Source organism: Neofelis nebulosa, chromosome 2 (genome assembly GCF_028018385.1).
Source record: "Neofelis nebulosa isolate mNeoNeb1 chromosome 2, mNeoNeb1.pri, whole genome shotgun sequence".
NCBI classification, from domain to species: Eukaryota; Metazoa; Chordata; class Mammalia; order Carnivora; family Felidae; genus Neofelis; species Neofelis nebulosa.
Window position 1 is genome coordinate 144919163 of NC_080783.1, and position 19096 is coordinate 144938258.

The window sequence follows — 19096 nt, forward strand, 5'->3', positions numbered from 1 at the left end:
GCCGGAATTAACCAGCAGAGTTGTTTGAGAAGAGACCTCAATTATAAGAAGCAGGCAGTTAACAATATCCTCTCAGGGATCTGCGTTTCCTCAAGACATCTCTTTGGGTAAATGCAATAGCTTCATTTTCTTTTCATAAAGATAGGAAACAGTGCCTCACCTTTGAAAAATGAGAAGAAAACTTTACAATTTTGAAAAAATATCAGAATCAAGAACGAAGAATTTAAAAGTATGTTTCCAGTATAATCTAAGAGTAAGTACCACCCCAAATTGGGGTCTAAGACACTGCAAAAGCATACTTCCATTAAATCTTATTCTGTAAACTGAAATATTTTGTAAAAAGCAAAATAACAGTGATCCACACTTCATTCATGAAACTAACTAGGCACTTCTAGCACTTGAACCCTTTTTGGCTCATAATAAAATCTCTAAAATGAGTCGGTTATTTGAATCCTGTCTTTGTTAGCTACTCATCATGTGGCCTTGAAAAAAAAAAAAAAAGACCACTTTCCCATGCAGTATTTGTCTATTGGAAAAAAAGAATGGGACTACTTTCTAGTTAAAATGTTACTGTTATTATCACTACCTCCCATCATCATCCTCACTACAAGTACCGCATATTAAATGCTATGTGCTTTCCGTAGTTCCTTTATTTAATCCCCATGAAAGCCCTGAAGGTTTAAGTATTATTATTCTCACTTTATAGATGAAAACCTGGCGCTCAGAGAGTTCAGTGGGTAAGCAACAGAGTGAAATTAAAACCAAGCTCTGCGGGGCTCTAAATGTCCCCCACACTTTATCCCTGCCCCTGTGGCTCAATAGTGTAGGATTGCCTATGAGCAGTTGTATCTGTATGGCTGCTAGTGTTCGGGACTGGCATTCGCATGCTTGTGCTTGTGGTCAGCTCAGTACCTGGAAGGACAAGGGCTCTGCCATTTCTGTGGGCAAAGGTTAACAGAAGATGGGCCCTCACAACTCAATGGGGAAATGGTCAAGGTGAAACAGTTCTTTAGGTTTTGTTTGTTTGTTTGTTTGTTTAATGTTTGTTTATTTATTTTTGAGAGAGAGAGAGCATGAGCAGGAGAGAAGCAGAGACAGAGGGGGACAGAGGATCTGAAGAGGGCCCTGTGCTGACAGCAGACAGCCCGATCTCACAAACTGGGAGATCAAGACCTGCGCCGAAGTCTGACACTCAGTGGATTGAGCCATCCAGGCGCCCAGGTTGTGAAGAGAATTCTGATGCATCTGGGTCAGAGCGGCAGACTGACCAATTCCTGAATTGAGCTAAATGAACTGTTTAGCTCTCTCTCACACTCTCTCACACTCTCCCCCAACACCACGTGTTAACAATAGATGATTGATACTTCCTAATACTCAAAATTCTTTCTAATGTTATTTTAAAACCGGCATGCCTTTTATTACAGCATACTGCCTTTTAGGTAAGTGTACGCTCAAAAAATATTTCACTGATGTCTTTAGTTGCACAACACAACCCCCTAATTTGTGCCTAAGAAAATTGGTAAATCTATGGACTCACAGAGCCTGGGACGGGCAGGATGAAGCTGGCCTGAGGAAAGACTGGATTCAGAGACCCCAGCACCACCAGGATTGTCTCTCTATCTCTTCATGGGAGGCACTGGCGGCTCCAGGCTCACACACTCGGAGCACCACAACCAGAAAGGAGAAAGTATGTGTGAATCTCTGTAACTCCTCTTTGGAAAGTCCTGGGAAAACAGTTGCGATGTTCCAGCTTGGATCATATGGATCATAGTCCGATATCTGGAACTGATCACTGGGGCCAGGGAGGCATCCTACAAGAAGATGGCCACTTCCGTTTAGACCATCAGGTGAGAGTGCAGGAAGGAAGAGTTGTGCTCCCAAAGAAGGGGATGATACCAACATGGATGCCAGGAGAATTATTGGCAGCCTCCCCAGTCGTAGTTGACCAAAAGGTCATATCTGGAACATTGACTGGCTAGGTCCTAACATCAGCCTAAAACTAAAATATCACACATCTCAAAATCATCCTTGCAAAATCTCTAAAATGGGTATACAATGCTAATTCTTAGTCACGCTAAAGATTAAAAAAAACCCACGAAGCTTGATAGAACAAAGTAAATGTGCACTAGCTGATGTCTGGGCATTCAAATGACCTTACTTTTAAGACCATAATCCCATCTGTTTCCAAGAATGGGAGACACAGAGAAAATTCTAAAAGTGCCCCTCCTTATCCACAGGGTGTACTTGGTTCTTTTTAAATATGAAGCTTCTGCTACCTTCGTGCATATCAGTCAAATACTTTGTTATGACAGTGAAGAGATATATGAAAGTACATAGCACAGGATCTGGTCATAGAAGGTACTTGGTGAACATCTGCTGAATTTGGATCCAAATCTTCCTTGAAAGTAAAGAGAAGTTTTTTGTGTTTTTGTTTTGTTTTGTTTTGTTTTGTTTTGTTGTTTGTTGGTTGGTTGGTTGGGTGGATGGGTGGGTGGTTGGTTTGGATTGACATCTCGTGCTGTGGCCTCTCCAAGCAGCAACGATTTCCTGTTCATTTGGGCTTGGTCTTCTGTCAATGGAATCACATGCTATAGAAGTTTCTTACAGCATGGGTTTTGTGCCAGGAGAGGCGGCTTGATGGGTATAAAATGTTCTGGGATGCCTTGAGGAGCCTAAGCTCTCTGCTGAAATTAGCCATGAAACTAGGTAAATCCTCTCTGTTCCCTGGACCTCAGTTTCCTCACTGGCAAAACTGGGATTCTCATACCTCTCTACCAATAAAGCTGCTGGAGGGAGATTAAATTAGATACCATACAGCAAATAAGCAAGCTCGTATTAAGCACTGAAATAGTGAATTTATTTCCTTTCTGGGATGGGATTACGTTGTGCTGGACTTCAGGACACCAGTACCCAAAGAGAGCCCGGAACGCCCGTGGTCACATCTGGCATGAAATGGTTAAAGCAGCAACTTCTGTCTCAAAAAGAGAAAGGTGGCATGCAGCACTTCAGTGCCCCCTCTTTTAGGCAGAGTTAGCTTCTCCCTGTTTCTATCAAGCTGCCAAATTATTATTTTCAAATATATTGAATTGTGCCTAGTGAGAAAACAATCATTTTTTATTTGGATTTGTATGTGTGCATGTGATGTGATGCTGTTGAAGGTACTCAGCTATTGAGCTAGGAAAGCATGTGTTTTTTAAAAATATTCTGGACACGCTGTTGACTGTTATATATACTAAATATATATACTCATATATAGGACTCACTTGTCCTAGAAATTTTTTTTTAATGTCTTACTGCTGGTGGTTGAATATCTCTTTCCTGACTATGGCATTAGCCTCTTTAACCTTTCCTAATCAATTGCTCCAAAATAGTTTACCATTGTTCATTATACTGTGGGTCATATAAACATGTTTAATTCATGTTATGATTATGAGGACCCCTCTTGGCCCAGAGAAACCCAGATGTGGCACAAATATTCATAACACATGGCTTCTGGAAAATACCTGGCTTGGAGATCTAAGCCAATGTGGAATTAATTTGATGTAATTCAATCTCTGAGAAACATTGTCTGATATAATTGCCTTAAAATTATATTACTGATTGGTTAATTTGGATAGAAGTGATTTTTTTCGATAAGTATAAATTAGAATCTTATGCTGATTTTGCAGAGGAGATTAGGTTATTCATTTCATTTTAATGGCCTTCCAGGACTCCATTTCAATTGTTGGTGAAATACAGTTGCTGCCCCGTAAATTGACACCCAGGCTTAATGAGTATCTTGGGGTAATCATTCCAAGATGGCATAGACCTAAGCAGCAGTCCTCATATTTAAAAACATTAAATCATGTGATATTTATTTTCTTAGGCCATGAATTTCCTATCATTGTACCTCATCTCTGAAATACATATTGTCTGGAACAAATGGAACATTCCTGATCACTACATATGTTTAAAAAACCCACACACTAGAGAGAGGTACAGCATGGGTCCCCAAACCGTACCTAGAAGACGGCTTGGCACACACCCATCAGTTATCGTAGACCCACTGAGTCTGGGTACACCAGAAAGCAGGACAAGAGCCTGCAGACATGTTTAATACATAGAAGACGTGAAATTTGACAAGGCTGAGACCTGGCCATTCAGTATGCTAGACCCTACCACCTCCTTGCCTTGTTCATGTTTCCAAGCAGAGCAGCAGCAAGTGACTCACAATTTATTTGTTTGCCAGGCTTAGAGTAAGCAAGTAGAGCGATCAAGGAAAAGAAATCAGCAGACATAGAGACCTAGAGACGAGACAGAGCATGGAATACTCACAGAAATAAGTCGGGGAAAGTTAGGTGTGCAGATTGAGAAGAGTAAGGAGAGAGGCAGCATATGGAGAAGAGTCCAAGTCTGCAGGGGTTTCACCTCTTCCTAAGGGCAGTGGGAAGCCACTGAGGAGCATTAAGTAAAGAAGTCACATAATCTGGGGCTCCTGGGTGCCTCAGTGGGTTGAGCATCTGACTTTGGCTCAGGTCATGATTTCATGGTTCATGGGTTTGAGCCCAGCTTCAAGGCTCTGTGCTGACAGCTCAGAGCCTGGAGCCTACTTTGAATTCTGTCTCTCTCTCTCTCTGCTCCTCCCCTGCTCATGCTCTGTCTCTCCCTCGTTCAAAAATTAATAAACAAATGGGGCGCCTGGGTGGCTCAGTCGGTTAAGCGTCCGACTTCAGCTCAGGTCACGATCTCGTGGTCCATGAGTTCGAGCCCCGCGTCAGGCTCTGGGCTGATGGCTCGGAGCCTGGAGCCTGCTTCCGATTCTGTGTCTCCCTCTCTCTCTGCCCCTCCCCCGTTCATGCTCTGTCTCTCTCTGTCTCAAAAATAAAATAAAACGTTAAAAAAAATTAATAAACATTAAAAAAAAGAAATTACATAATCAGATTAACATGATTATACGTTTTTTTTTCCTAGCTGTAGGACAGCAAATAGATTGTAAGGGGGTCAGGAGTGTATCCAGGGAACCCTTTGAAGTGATCCAGGCAGGGAGCTAGGTTTCCATGAATGGGAGCGGGGAGAAGTAGGGGAAGATTTGGCAATGGGTGATTGACTTGATGTGGGAATTGGGGCAGGGGGTGGGGGAGTTGGGGGAAGGAGGCCAGAAGGGCTCCCAGGTTTTTGACTTGAGCAACTGAATACCAAGGGCCGTTTATGAAGCAGGGTGACACTGGAGGAGTGGCAGGAGTTTTGTTTGTTTTCTATTGGTTTTTTACTTTGCAAGGTAGGGAATATGAAGATGAGTTCAGTTTCAGGAACACTGAAGTGTCTGTGAGATGCCCAAGCAGAGATTGAGTGAAGAGTCATGGGGAGATGGGCTGGGGGTGGTGGGTGGGGTCAGAGAGAAGGGCTGGGCCAGCAGAAGTCCTGAGCAGAGAGCCATTGGTATAAAAATGGCAACGTGAAGCTTCAGGAATGAGCTGAAATCTTCCAAGGAGAGAGAATTTCAAAGAAAGAAAGGCTTTTCAGCATGTATCCTTAAGGAGAGGCTGACAAAAGAGACGGAGAAGGAAGAGTCAGAGAGGGGAGGAAACCAGGAGAAAGTGGTAACTTGCAAACCTAGAAAAAAAAGATTTTGAGACTATTGTCCTGTTTCCCTGTCTGTGGCCTGGAAGGCCGGAAATTCCCTCAAATATAGCATGTCTGCATCAGACTTCTGGATCTGACCCTGCTTCTACTTTTCTCACAAAGCCCTAGATACAACCCTCTAACAACAAACATGTATTGCAATTAGAATTTTAAAGCTCTAATATGGCCTCTGTGGAGGACAGAAAGAGCAGAAGTAGATCGTGTGCTCAAGGAATCACTATCTTACAGAAGAGCCAAGAAACATTTTCATATAGAAATAATTCACTGGGCAGGGCCATGAGTATTAACTTCCATAAGGTTTATACACTGAATGTCGTAAGAGTTTAAAGAAAGCAGAAATTGCTGTGGCCAGAGAGAGTCAGAGGAAACGTGGCCTTGAGCTGGCAGGGACCAAGTCCTTACAGTCTAAGTTGGCATTTCAGGCAGATGGAAATTGCCTGAGCACAGAGGACAGAGATGGCAAATCAGACCCTGTGGTGGATCTGCAAGGGCTCCCTCCCTGTTGCTGTCTTGGGACTCCCAGGGGCTTCTGTGCTGTGGTCTCTGTCGGGGGCCCAGACACACTCTCATTCCTGCTCTTCCTGCTTGTGGTTCTTGACATATATACGCTCACACACCACAAGCTGTTTCTAGCTTCCATGTCTTTGTTGGCGCTGTCCCCACTGCTTTGAACACCCACCTTCCTCCCCATCTGCCTCTGGGGCTGAGGCAGACCTAAGCTCTCGCTGGTGTGGGGGGGCTCATCTGCACTCAACCTTGCCCCCCCCCCACTCCTGCTCACTAGCAGCAGGAGCAACCACATCTCCATGAAGACCCCTAACAACACCCTTGTCCAAATGTCTAATTGCTCAAGTGGCTGTCACCCCTCCCCCACACTGAGTTTCTGGTAGGCAGGAACTGGATTTCTTGTTTTTGTATCTTAACACAACTCCAGCATCTAACCCAGACAATACATTTCTGTTGACAATGTTAATGAGATAAATGAACTACAGATGCTCCGCGCTGCCTCTTCACATTCGACTTAACTGACAGTTAACCTTATACTCATTCCATTATGCAAAAAAAATGCAATGAAACATTAGAGGTATAGAAGCACAAAGTAGCCAGGGGCAAGCTGGATCACCACCTGAATGGAAAGCGTTAGGTAAGCAACTGGTGCCACTAGGAGAGGGCCCTGGCTTCTGGATACTCGTCTGCTTAGTTCAGCAGCTCCAAGCAGTTCACGCTGATCAAATTTGGGAAGTGCCGAGTATTCATGGGAGTGCGACACCAATTTATAAGCATGAGAAATCCATTTTAAAACAAAAAAGGAAAATAGTGAAGTATAAAAAGCCATATAGCTAATTTTTAGTGGGGACTTACTACAGGGAACTTACTTTTGTCAGTTCCCAGACCAGAAAAATTGGTGTCAGAGGGGGAAGGGTGTATGTGTGTGTTTCTAAAGAGTGTGAGGTTACCAACATAAAGTCAGGTTCAAGACATTGGAAAGAAATTATTACCAGTTTTTGTCATTATCATTTTAAATGGGAAGATATGAGGATGATAGAAGATAAGAGCAAACAATTACTGAATGTTAGACAATCTTCTAGCCATATTTTATATTTTATTTCATCAAATCATCATGACCATTTGGGATGTACCTGTATCCTTATCCTACTTTTGAAAAGAAGAAACCTGAGGTTTGGACTGGTTCAGCTACTTGTCCAAATCCCCTGGTTATAAGTGGCAGGGCTAGGATTTGAACCTGGGTCTCAGTTTTTTTGTTTTTGTTTGTTTGTTTGTTTGTTTGTTTTTGATATAACTGAATGTAACTGTCTAAGTCTAAGGTATAAAGTATGTTGCTTTGATACACCTATATATCCCAGTACGTTTACCACCACAGCATCAGCTAATACCTCTATCACAACGCATCACACAATTATCTTTTCTTTTTTGTGGCTGGAATAATTATGATCTAATAATCTCTTAGCAACTTTGAAGCTTATCATACAGTATTTTTTTGTTTTATAATTAAATACATTATAATTTCCCAATTGAATTATCCTGGTAATCATTTCTTTTTTTCCCTTAAAAAAATAATGTTTATGTATTTTGAGAGAGAGAGCACATGCAAGTTGGGGAGAGGCAGAGAGAGGGAGAGAGAGATCCCTAGCAGGCTTCATGCTGTCACTGCAAAGCCTGATGCAGGGCTTGAACCCACGACTGCAAGATCATGACCTGAGCTGAAATCAAGAGTCAGATACTTAACCATCTGAGCCACTCAGATGCTCCTATCCTCATAATCATTTCTATTTGAGGTCACAATAAGAAAATCATTGCATAAACATGAAGTACTCATTAATTAGAAAGTTAATACAGATTAAGACATAGATTTATTTTCGCTGGTAATGCTATCAAACATTTAAGAAACAACATAAATCTTATGCAAACTCAAAAAGTATAAGAGGAGAGAATACTACATTATGAACCCAGCATATCCTTGATACAAAAACTGGACAAAGATATTATAAGGAAAGAAGTTACAGACCAAACATTTCTCTAGTATGTAAACACAAATATTTTAAAACAACTTTCACAATCCAACCAGTAATAGCAACTGAAACAGTATTGTTGACTATGGTCACTATGCTGTGCATTACATCTTCAGAACTTATCTGTTGGTTGATAGTTTGTACCCTTAAACAACATCTTCTCAATTTCCCCATATCCAGTCCCTGGTACCCACCATTCTACTCTCCAATTCTAAGAGTTTGGATTGTTTATTTACTTATTACTTAATTTTAAAAAATGTTTATTTATTTTGAAAGAGAGAGAGCACAAGCAGGAGGGGGGCGGGTGGAGAGGGCAGGGCAGCAGCAGAGGAGAGAGAGAATCCCAAGCAGACTCCACACTCATCACTGACACAGGGCTTGATCTCACAACTGTGAGATCGTGACCTGAGCCGACATCAAGAGTCTGACAGTCAACTGACTGAGTCACCCAGGTGCCCTGATTTTGGCTTTTTTAGATTCCATATACAAGTGATATCATGCAGAATTTATCTATGTTGATCTGAGTTACCTCACTTAGCATAATACCCTCAAGGTCCATCCATGCTGTTGCAAACGACAGGATTTTCTTCTTTCTCGTGGCTGAATATTATCCCATTGTATATACTTACCGTTTCTTCTTTATCCATTCATCCACTGACAGACACTTAGGTTGTTTCCATATCTTGGGAATTGTGAATAATACTTCAATAAACATGAGAGTGCATACTACGTCAGTAAAAATATTCTGTTTTTATTTCCTTTGGATTTATACCTGGAAGTGGGATAGCTGGATCATATGGTAGTTATATTTTTAATTTTTTTGAGGACCCTTTGTACTATTTCCCATAGTGGCTGAACCAATTCATTCCCACCAACAGTACACAAGGAATCCCTTCTCTCTACATCCTCAGTAATACTTGTTATCTCTTGTCTTCTTGATGATAGCCATTCTAATGAGTGTGAGATGATATCTCCTTGTGGTTTTGATTTGCATTTCCCTGATGGTTAGTGATGTTGAGCATCTTTTCATGCCCATTGGACATTTGGATATCTTCTTTGGAAAAATGTCCATTTGGTTCCTCTGTCCACTTCTAAAATCTATTTGTTCGTTTTTTGTTATTGAGTTGTATGAATTCTTTGTATATTTTGGATATTAATCCCTTATTCAATATGTGGTTTGGTTTGCAAATACCCTCTCCCATTTCAGGTTGTTTTTTTCTTTTGTTGATGGTTTCCTCCACCGCGCAGAAGCTTTTTAATTTGATGTAGTCCCACATGTTGATTTTTGCATTTGTTGCTTGTGCTTTTGATGTCATATCCAAAAATCATTGCTAAGACTAATATCAAGGATCTTCTTCCTTATGTTTTCTTCTAGGAGTTTTATAGTATCAGATCTTATGTTTGTCTTTAAATCAATTTCTGTCAATGTTCGTGAGTGATGTAAGATAGAGATCCAATTTCATTTTTCTGCATGTGGCTATCCAGTTTTTCAAACACCATTTGCTTAAGAGACTATCCTTTTTCCACTGAGTATTCTTGACTCTCTTGTCAAGTATTAGTTGACATATGTGCAGGAGTTTATTTCTGGGCTCTCTGTTCTGTTCCATTGGTCAGTGTTTCTATTTTTGGGATAGTATCAGACCATTTTAATTACTATAGCTTTGTAGCATAGTTTGCAATTAGGAAGCATATGCCTCCATCTTTCTCAAGATTGCTTTGGCTATTGGGGGTCTTTTGTGGCTCCATAGAAATTTTAGAATTGTTTTTCTATTTCTGTGAAAATGCCATGGAATTTCAATAGGGATTGTATTGAATTTATAAACAGCTTTGAATAAACTGGGAATTTAAACGATATTAACCCTTCTTATTTATGATCACGGGGTATCTTTCCATTTGTATCTTCTTCAGTTTCTTTCATCAAAGTCTTATAGTTTTCAGTGTACAGGTCTTTCACTTCCTTCGTTAAATTTATTGTGAAGTATTTTATTGTTTTTGATGCTCTTGTGAATGGGATTGTTTTCTTTATTTTTTTTTTCAGATGTTCCTTTGTTTAGGCCTGCCCCAGTTCTGAAAACCGTGTTTTCCCTATTATGCCAGACTTTACATAATCATAACTTTCCTCCCAATCACATCCTTCTTCTTCCTCTCAGAGCCATGGGAAATGCCCATAGTTCTTTTTACTTTTCAAAGAAAACTGGCTTTTTAAACTAGAAACATTACACTGCCCCTTTATTTCTTTTTCTTTTCTTTCTTTCCTTTCTCTTTGTAGCAGAATATTAAAGATTTATCAAAAAAGTAGAAGAAAGGGGCACCTGGGTGGCTCAGTTGGTTATGCGTCTGACTTCAGTTCAGGTCATGATCCCGTGGTTCATGGGTTCAAGCCCCGCATTGGCCTCTGTGCTGACAGCTCAGAGCCTGGAGCCTGCTTCAGATTCTGTGTCGCCCTCTCTCTCTGCCCTTACCCTGCTTGTGCTTGTGCTGTCTCAAAAATAAAAATTTTTTTTAGAAAAAGTAGAAGAGAGAATCACTAAATTCTTAAAAACCCTCAAATATCAGTGTCCTACAGTGGCTCATGGAGACGCTTTTCACTACAAAGCCCTAAACGAGAAAAATAAAATGTGCTGAGTTTTCTATAAACTAAATGTAATCTCTTTATTCAAAGATTCTTTTCTTACTATTTATCTATATTAAAATATCTTTCTTTTAAGAAATGATAATGACAGCAACGGGTAGTTTCTTTTTAATGTCATGACTTGGCAACTTTGTGTTTGCCCTGCCTCCCGCTTCCTGCCTCTCTCCATAATTTTACTGCTCTGGGAACTGCTACCCTAACATATGCTTTTTTAAAAATAATGTTAATACATTTGCCTATTTTTCTCCTAGATCCTCCTGTTCTTGTTACTGCTTCTGAAATCTGATCAAATATAATAAAATCTCTAAATGTCTTTGTAATTGTGACTGTAGCCTGAACAGGCAGGATTTTTGCAAACAGGGAGATGTTGACAATACAGCTACTCTCTGAAATATTTTCTCTAAAAAGAGTGAAAATGCTGCCTGCTGAGGTATCTCACACCAAACATGGTTCTGAATTACACCCAGTCACGATTATAAAAGCCAGACTGATGTCATTAATGTGTTAGCTCTTTTGTGGAGAGTGACTTTCCAATACCAGAAAAGTGTACTGCACAGAAGTGAAGCGAATTTATTCTCGTACCTGTACCTTATGCGAAGAACTTCAAAGAATGACAACAAAAGGATTTTTGTCTAAGTTTATTTAGTAAGCTACTTGAAAGAAGACACTTAGGTACGGGCATTCATTCCTATAGTGTAATTTTAGAACCAAAAAGAGCTTCCAACCCCCCCCCCCCCCCATCTTCCTGCCAGCCTATAACAAAGCACAGCTCAGGGAAACTGCCAACAGCAAGACTCCCAGCTGGTTTTGCCTTTGCAGAGGTGACTTTCTTCTGACATTATCCAGGGGGCCCAGGTTTCCTGCCCCTGGGCTCACAACCACTCTCTCTGCTCTTCGCCAGCAGCGCCCTTCCCCCACTCTGTGGCAATCTACTCCGTCGGATCTTTATGACTATTTAGGGTACAGTAAGAGAAAATGGCCACAAAATAGATACAAACTTGGTAACTACTCCAATATGGAATTGTTTGACAATTGATTCGTGTCCCACCTAACACCTCCTACCCCTTCCCCAGGGTCAAGCTTTTTTCCATCATTTCCCACCCCCTTTCCCAGGGAACTCAGACTTCCTCTGCCAGGCCCAGGGGAGAGTCCTTCTGCCCAAGAAAGCAATCTAGTCACTTACGTCTCAGCTCCCTTCCCGTGCCCAGCCCCGCCCAATCGCTTAGAGCAGACCATTTCTTTTTTTTTTTTAATTTATTTTTTTTAATATGAAATTTATAGAGCAGGCCATTTCAACACGGGTTTTCTACAGCCAGTGGTATGCCTGCAGCCAGCTCAGGCTGATTGTAAAATTTCCAGGAGTTTCGCAAGCCAGATGTTAAAATAGTTATTATTAAAAATTAAATGTGTAGGGGCACGTGGGTGGTTCCCTCAGCTAAGGGTCTGACTTTTTTTTTCTTTTTTAATTGGGGGTGGGGGAGGAGTAGAGAGAGGGAAACACAGAATCCCAACCCAGGCTCGACCTGGGGCTCGAACCCACGAACCCAACTGTGAAATCTTGACCTGAGCTGAAGTGGGATGCTCAACCGACTGAGCCACCCAAGGCGCCCCACATAAGCATCTGACTCTTGGTTTCAGCTCAGGTCATGATCTCACAGTTCATGAGATTGGGCTCCACACTGACATTGAGAGCCTGCTTGGGATTCTCTCTCTCTGCCCCTCCCCAGCTCATGTGCATGCTTGCTCTCTCTCTCTCTCTCTCTCTCTCAAAATAAGTAAACAAACTTAAAAAAAATTAAGTTATATAAACTTACAAGTAAGAAAATTATATAAAACCAAAGGTAATAAATAATCAAAACTTTTTACTTCTTAATTATTTTACCACATTTTACTATTTTCTATGCGCTTATGGTTATTCATGTCTCTTGTATCTGTATGGTAGGAATACTATGCAATAGTGTGCCACTGGGCGTCTCTTTCCGAGTCTGAGTTCAGTGACATCCCATTGACAGCTCGAAGTCAGCCATAGTGGGATTGTTTACATCACTGCTACAGAATCAGGGTTCTTCCCATTGCAACCCCTAAAGCAGTTGCAAAGTATTTACCAGGACCTCACTGTGCAACACGACAGGAGAACCCAGGTATTCCCTCTACAAAGCCTGAAGAAAACCACAGAGCTGTATGTATCGGTGTTGGTATAATTCAGGGAAATCCATTTCAGATGGGCTCTCAGCTCTGCTCTGCAGTCTTGTGTTTCTCTAGTCAGTTTCCTCCTCCACACTGCAGATGGGCATTTTCCTTACCTTCTCCACTTCCTTCCAACATCTAACCCTCCCCCTCCTTCTCCAACCTCTAAGAAGACAATGTAAATTCCTACTTCACAGAAAAAACCCAGAAGTCATCCAAGGAGTGCTCCTTCAGCTTCCTGGCTCCAAATCTACGAGTGAACCTGTGTCTGCACCCTGCCTTTTCCTATTACAATTAAATAGGAGGCCTTCTTTCCCCTTGAGTCCTGGTCCCAGTCTCTTTTGGTTCTCCAGGAACTTTCCTCTCTCCATCATTCTGTTCTCCGTATCTTGTACCTTCCCCTCTTTTCTGTCTCCTCTCCATCCAGCATTTTAACTTCCACACTTCTCTCTCCTATCTGAACAAACAAGCCTTCTCAATGCCATGTCCTTCTACAGCTACTGCCTTACCTCCTCCCTTTTCTTCATACTTAGACTTGAAAACATTTGTCCAAACTCTTCTACTTCCTTTTTTCCCCTCTCTTTCCTCAACATGTTGCAAACTGGTTTCCCCACTCAGTTCCGTTGCAAACCTGTTAAAGCCACCAAGGGCCTCCAAGTTACTAAGTCAGATGGAAAGTTCAGTCTTTATTTAATCTCTACCACATTTCAATCACTCTCTTTTTGAAATTCCTTCTTCCCTTGGTCTCCAGGACATCATCCTTCACTGCTTTTCTTTGTACTTCTAGGGCCGCTACTGCTCAATCTTTTTGGCATTTCCTTTCTTCCTTGGGGGATAAAAGAAAAATCTAGAAAACCAAACTTCCTTGATTAAATCTGGCACTGATTTTTCTGTATTACTCTTCTCCTTACTGTGATTATCAATAGCAGCAAACCAGCCACCAGCCCTTCCAGATACAAACTTGATAGGATGAGGGGTCAAAGAATTCTCAAATGTGTCAGTATTATTAGAAAGTAGTTGGTGCACCTGGCAGCTCAGTCAGAAGACCATGCAACTCTTGCTCTCAGGATTGTGAGTTCAAGCCCCACATTGGGTGTAGAGATTACTAAAAATAAGTAAGTAAGTAAGTAAATAAATAAATACACTTTAAAAAACACAAATTAAGAAAGAAAAGAAAAAGAAAGAAAGAAAGAAAGAAAGAAAGAAAGAAAGAAAGAAAGAAAGAAAGAAAGAAAGAAATTGGGGCACCTGGCTGGCTCAGTCAGAGGAACATGTGACTCTTAGTGATGTGACTTGGGTAATGAGTCCGAGCTCCACATTAGGTGTAGAGATTACTTTAAAAAATAAATAAATACAGAAATAAACTTAAAAAAAGTAGTGGAAGCAAGGAAGGAAACTGATATTTATTGATATTTATTATTAAACGCCATGCATTGTTAGATGTTATACATATTCATATGTAACTCTATTTAATCTTCATGATAATACTGCAAAACAAATATTGTCAACCCCATTTTACAGATGTTGAAACTGTTTAAACATCTCACAAGCTAGTAAGTAGCAGAGATGAAATTTAAACCTACTTCTTCTGACTCCTAGGACAGTGCTCTTTTTGGAAGAAAGCTCTTTCAGATCTGCTCTTGGTTTATAGGGATTCTGTGGAAAACAGTTGCATGCTTCTTTTAAGTGTACTAACTTTGGGAAGAAATGTCCAGTAGTTGTTTGGAAGCAATAGGTTGGTGGCTTGATTTGATGGCCTCCGAGCAAAACTTCCCAGTGTAGCAATAACTGACAAAGGACTTCACAGGCAGGCTATGGTTTGCAGCCCTGCAGGCTGAGAAACTCTGCTCTTGCCACTGTACCCTGAAACAGTGTCTAGGGGACAGCTGCATACCACTGAACTCAAGATTCTCTTTCTTGCTAGAGCAGTTGAACTTCGTCTCGCTAACAGAAAGGAGAGTGGGGAAACAAATGTCAGGTACCCTTTACCCTGGTTTAGTCTGGAGACCCCTAGAAAGTTCCCACTCTACAAGCCTCCAGGCTGGCAATCCATCTGCCTTCTGCTTACATGATGTAATAGTTTTGTACAACTCAGATGATATAAATCTGGGCTCGAAAACAGAACAAATGCCAGCTTGTGGCTACAAGTTCTCACATAAGGGTCCTCTTCCTCCCCAACTCCTCAGAACAGGGCAATTTTCCTTGTTTACTCTAGCAGTAAGGGTTGGGGAAGTTGCTTCTGGGTTATTCTACTCTAGAGTCTAGCACTTGTGAGTCTCAACTTTACCGGGGCGGGGGGGGGGGTTCCCCATTAGACTCCCTAGCTTGAGTGTCCCATAAGCCAAAACTACGAAAACTGCCCCTCATTTTCCCCCCTTTTCAGCAAACACTCTCGGAGTAAAAGTAGCTTTGCTTCTGAGCTACACTCAGGATTCCTACCTTCACCCAGATTTTGGCCTGATAATGTTAAGATACTTTTAAGAAGATATTTTAAAACATTTTTCAGGGGCGCCTGGGTGGCGCAGTCGGTTAAGCGTCCGACTTCAGCCAGGTCACGACCTCGCAGTCCGTGAGTTCGAGCCCCGCGTCAGGCTCTGGGCTGATGGCTCGGAGCCTGGAGCCTGTTTCCGATTCTGTGTCTCCCTCTCTCTCTGCCCCTCCCCCGGTCATGCTCTGTCTCTCTCCGTCCCAAAAATAAATAAAAAAAAAAACGTTGGAAAAAAAAAATAAAAAAAAAAAAAAACATTTTTCATCCAGAATTTTTAGTTGTTTCTAGCAGGAGGGTTAGTTCAAATAACCTGTCCTCACATTCCTAATATTAGCATACAATAAGTGCTTAAAGAAGAGGTCACTAATATTGTGTCCAAATGGACTAGGGAGATCTACTAGGATCTGCTAGGTCAAGCCCAAGAGCCACAGAATTGAGACCTGCTTCACGGAGTCTCTGAAAGGGTGCCATTGTGCTAATCACATCCTTTGCCAGAAATGCAGATTCTGGAGCCCATCCTAGGCCTTCTGATTAGAATCTGGGGGATCAAACCAGATCTGCATTTTTATAAGCTCTGCAGGTAATTCTTGTGTGCACCGAAGTTCAGAACAATTGAACTAAGGCATGGTTCCAAATTAAATCTCATACATTCCCAGAAACGCCTCTTTTCTAAAGCTTTCCCGCCTGGAATATGCATTAGCCAAGCATTCATTTATAAGAGAGAGATTATTTCTCAGTACATCTTTTCATTTTCTTCATATTTATAATACATATTCATAACATATTCTTAGTAGCATACTTAAATTACCATAAGGAGTGTATAAAACTTTAAAAATCCTGAGAATGCTTGACAGCACAACCTTCATAAAAATCTAGGAACTGGAAATCCAATTATCAGTTGAATGGGGAAGTTAGACCACCAAATATAATTTAAATCACAAACCTAGTATTCCTAATCAGGATAAGGCCTTATGCAGTTGCAACAAAATATGTAAAAGACAAAAATAACACAAAACAAAGGCACTTTCTCGATAGATGAAAGCATATGGATTATAATTTTCCATAATAGCATTTTTCTTTGTTTTTTAATACCACAAATATGCCCTTAATTTCTTTATTTGAGGTCTTATCAAAAAATTATATTCATATAACCTCTGATTCCAATATAAATTCGAATTTGGAAAGAGCTACAAAACAGTGGTAATTTATTATGGACAAAAAATATCCTTATTAGCACATACTTTTTTTTTTCTTAGCATTTAGAAATTCCTATGGATAGATATGTGATAAAATAGCATAGAAATATTAGTGGTGAGACCTGAGAAGCAGTATATGGGTATTCACTATAATATTCCTTCAACTTTTTTTGTGCCTGAAAGTTTTCATGACCCCATTTTTGTGATAAAAGAGATCAATAGCTACATATAGAGCTAATGCCACTCCATTGGTCGGTAGTAACTCTAAGACGTGCCTTGCACACTTCTCCCCCATCCTGGGGCATCCTTCTCCTCCCTCATTCACCTGACTAAAGTCTCTGCTTCCTTTAACACTCAATGCAAAGATGAGGACTTTTCTGATACCCCCACCGCAGCCCATGGTCTGGTCACGGCCTCTCTCTTGGGTACTGCAGCTTCTTTCTACATCCCACACTTGCAGCTCTTACCACATTGGACTGAGGTTGTTGTTTACATGGCCTAGATCTCTATGTCACCGTGAGTTTCCAGAGGGCGCAGGCTGTGTCGTTACATCCCTGTGTTCTCAGGGCCCAGGCGGGGTCTCAACTCAACTCTTTTCTCTACTTTTATTCTTCTTTTATCTTCTGACACCATAGCGTTCACTCTGAACGAATTATCTACAGGTTACACTGTTAAAGCAATCTATTTGTCTACAGCTAAGTGGGTTTTTGTTTTCCTTTGCTTAAAAAAATTAGTTTAGATTTGGAACAATCTGAATTTTGATGCTTTCTCTTTATCGAGAGATTGTTTCAAAGTTTAGCTGTCGGTGGAAAAGCTTTGTCTAAACTTTATCTCTTATTCTCAACCAGAGTTTCATGAAAGATAACTTTTTGTGTTTGTTGTTGTTCTTGTTTTGAAGGATGACTTTTTAAATTATTTATTTCTTTTCTTCTTTGAACACTAATTAGGCACGAAAGATATCTGAGTGATCCCCTCAAACATTAGCCTTTATACTTAGAATTTAGTATGAAAAAAGTGACTTGTCCTGTCTGGAAAATAAAGAGGGGTCTCAGGTTTGTCCCATAAAGTTTAATGGTATATTAAAAAAAAAAGGGTGAAAAGCCCTTGAGATTTAAATTTTTCTTTACTTTTGCTGTTTCCCTGAAGCCTTGTTTAAGGCAGAAACTTTCCTGTATATTTGGTTGAACAATATAAAACTCTGATTGTCTACTATTTTTGGCTTACAGAAATGGCAATTTCATATTGTTCAACCTAAAAGTTTCCTCATTTAATCACATATAATCTTGGTTTCTTTGAGAAATAGTTTCCATTGTTTTGTTTGTTTTATCTGTCTTTTCTTGGACACTTTCTATTTGGTAAAGTTTTCATGGCTATCAAATGTATTTTTTGTTCTTAGTGGTAAAATGAACAAGTTATTTCTGTTTCTCCTTTACGTTTATAAACCGATTTTTTTTTAATGTAAGCCATATGCGCTTGTGTAGATTAAATTCTAAGAGATTACTTTTGTTTTAAAACCTTTCTTTCCTAAACAGTTCTCTTATTTTTGCTTCCTTCTCTATGCTTGAATGAGGGACATCTGTTTCTGTTTTCAGTCTTCTTTTGTTACACGACAAAGTGGAATATCAAAGTTCTCCTCCTTCAACAAGAAAAGAATGCTTTAGTTTTGCTTTATATTCCCTTTTATTTATTTTCACTGGTTTAAAAGTTATAAATATTATATAAAAAGGATGAACTGCTCCCTGAAAAAAATCCAAACAATAGGAAGTACAAAGTGAAAGCACCTCTCTCATCTGCTCTATTCCTACTTCCTAGGAGTAACCATCGATAACGGCTGGTGTGGATTCTTCTATACTTTTTCCTATGCACATACATATGTGTGCATATATGAACATATATATGAGTATATATTATCATAGAAATGGTATCATACTAAACAGATTGTTTTGCAACTTGATTTTTAACCCACTAGTAAATCATGAATACATTTCTAGGTTATTACACACAGATCCACTTTTTTTTTTTTCAATATATGAAGTTTATTGTCAAATTGGTTTCCATACAACACCCAGTGCTCATCCCAAAAGGTGCCCTCCTCAATACCCATCACCCACCCTCCCCTCCCTCCCACCCCCCATCAACCCTCAGTTTGTTCTCAGTTACACAGATCCACTTTTATTGACTACCATTGATTATATGAATATGTCATAATTTATTCAGTCACTTGCCCCATTAATGGATATTTATATAATTTCCAATATTTTGCTACATCAAATGCTGCAATGTACATTGAGATGCATGTCTCTATTCTTTCTGTGGCATAGATTCCAAGAGATAGATTTAAACAAGTTGACAGTCTATGTGTTTAAACCTTTCAAAGGTGCTGCCAAAGTATTTTCCAAAAAGGATATTGTACCAGTTCACACTGTTTCCAACACTGTAT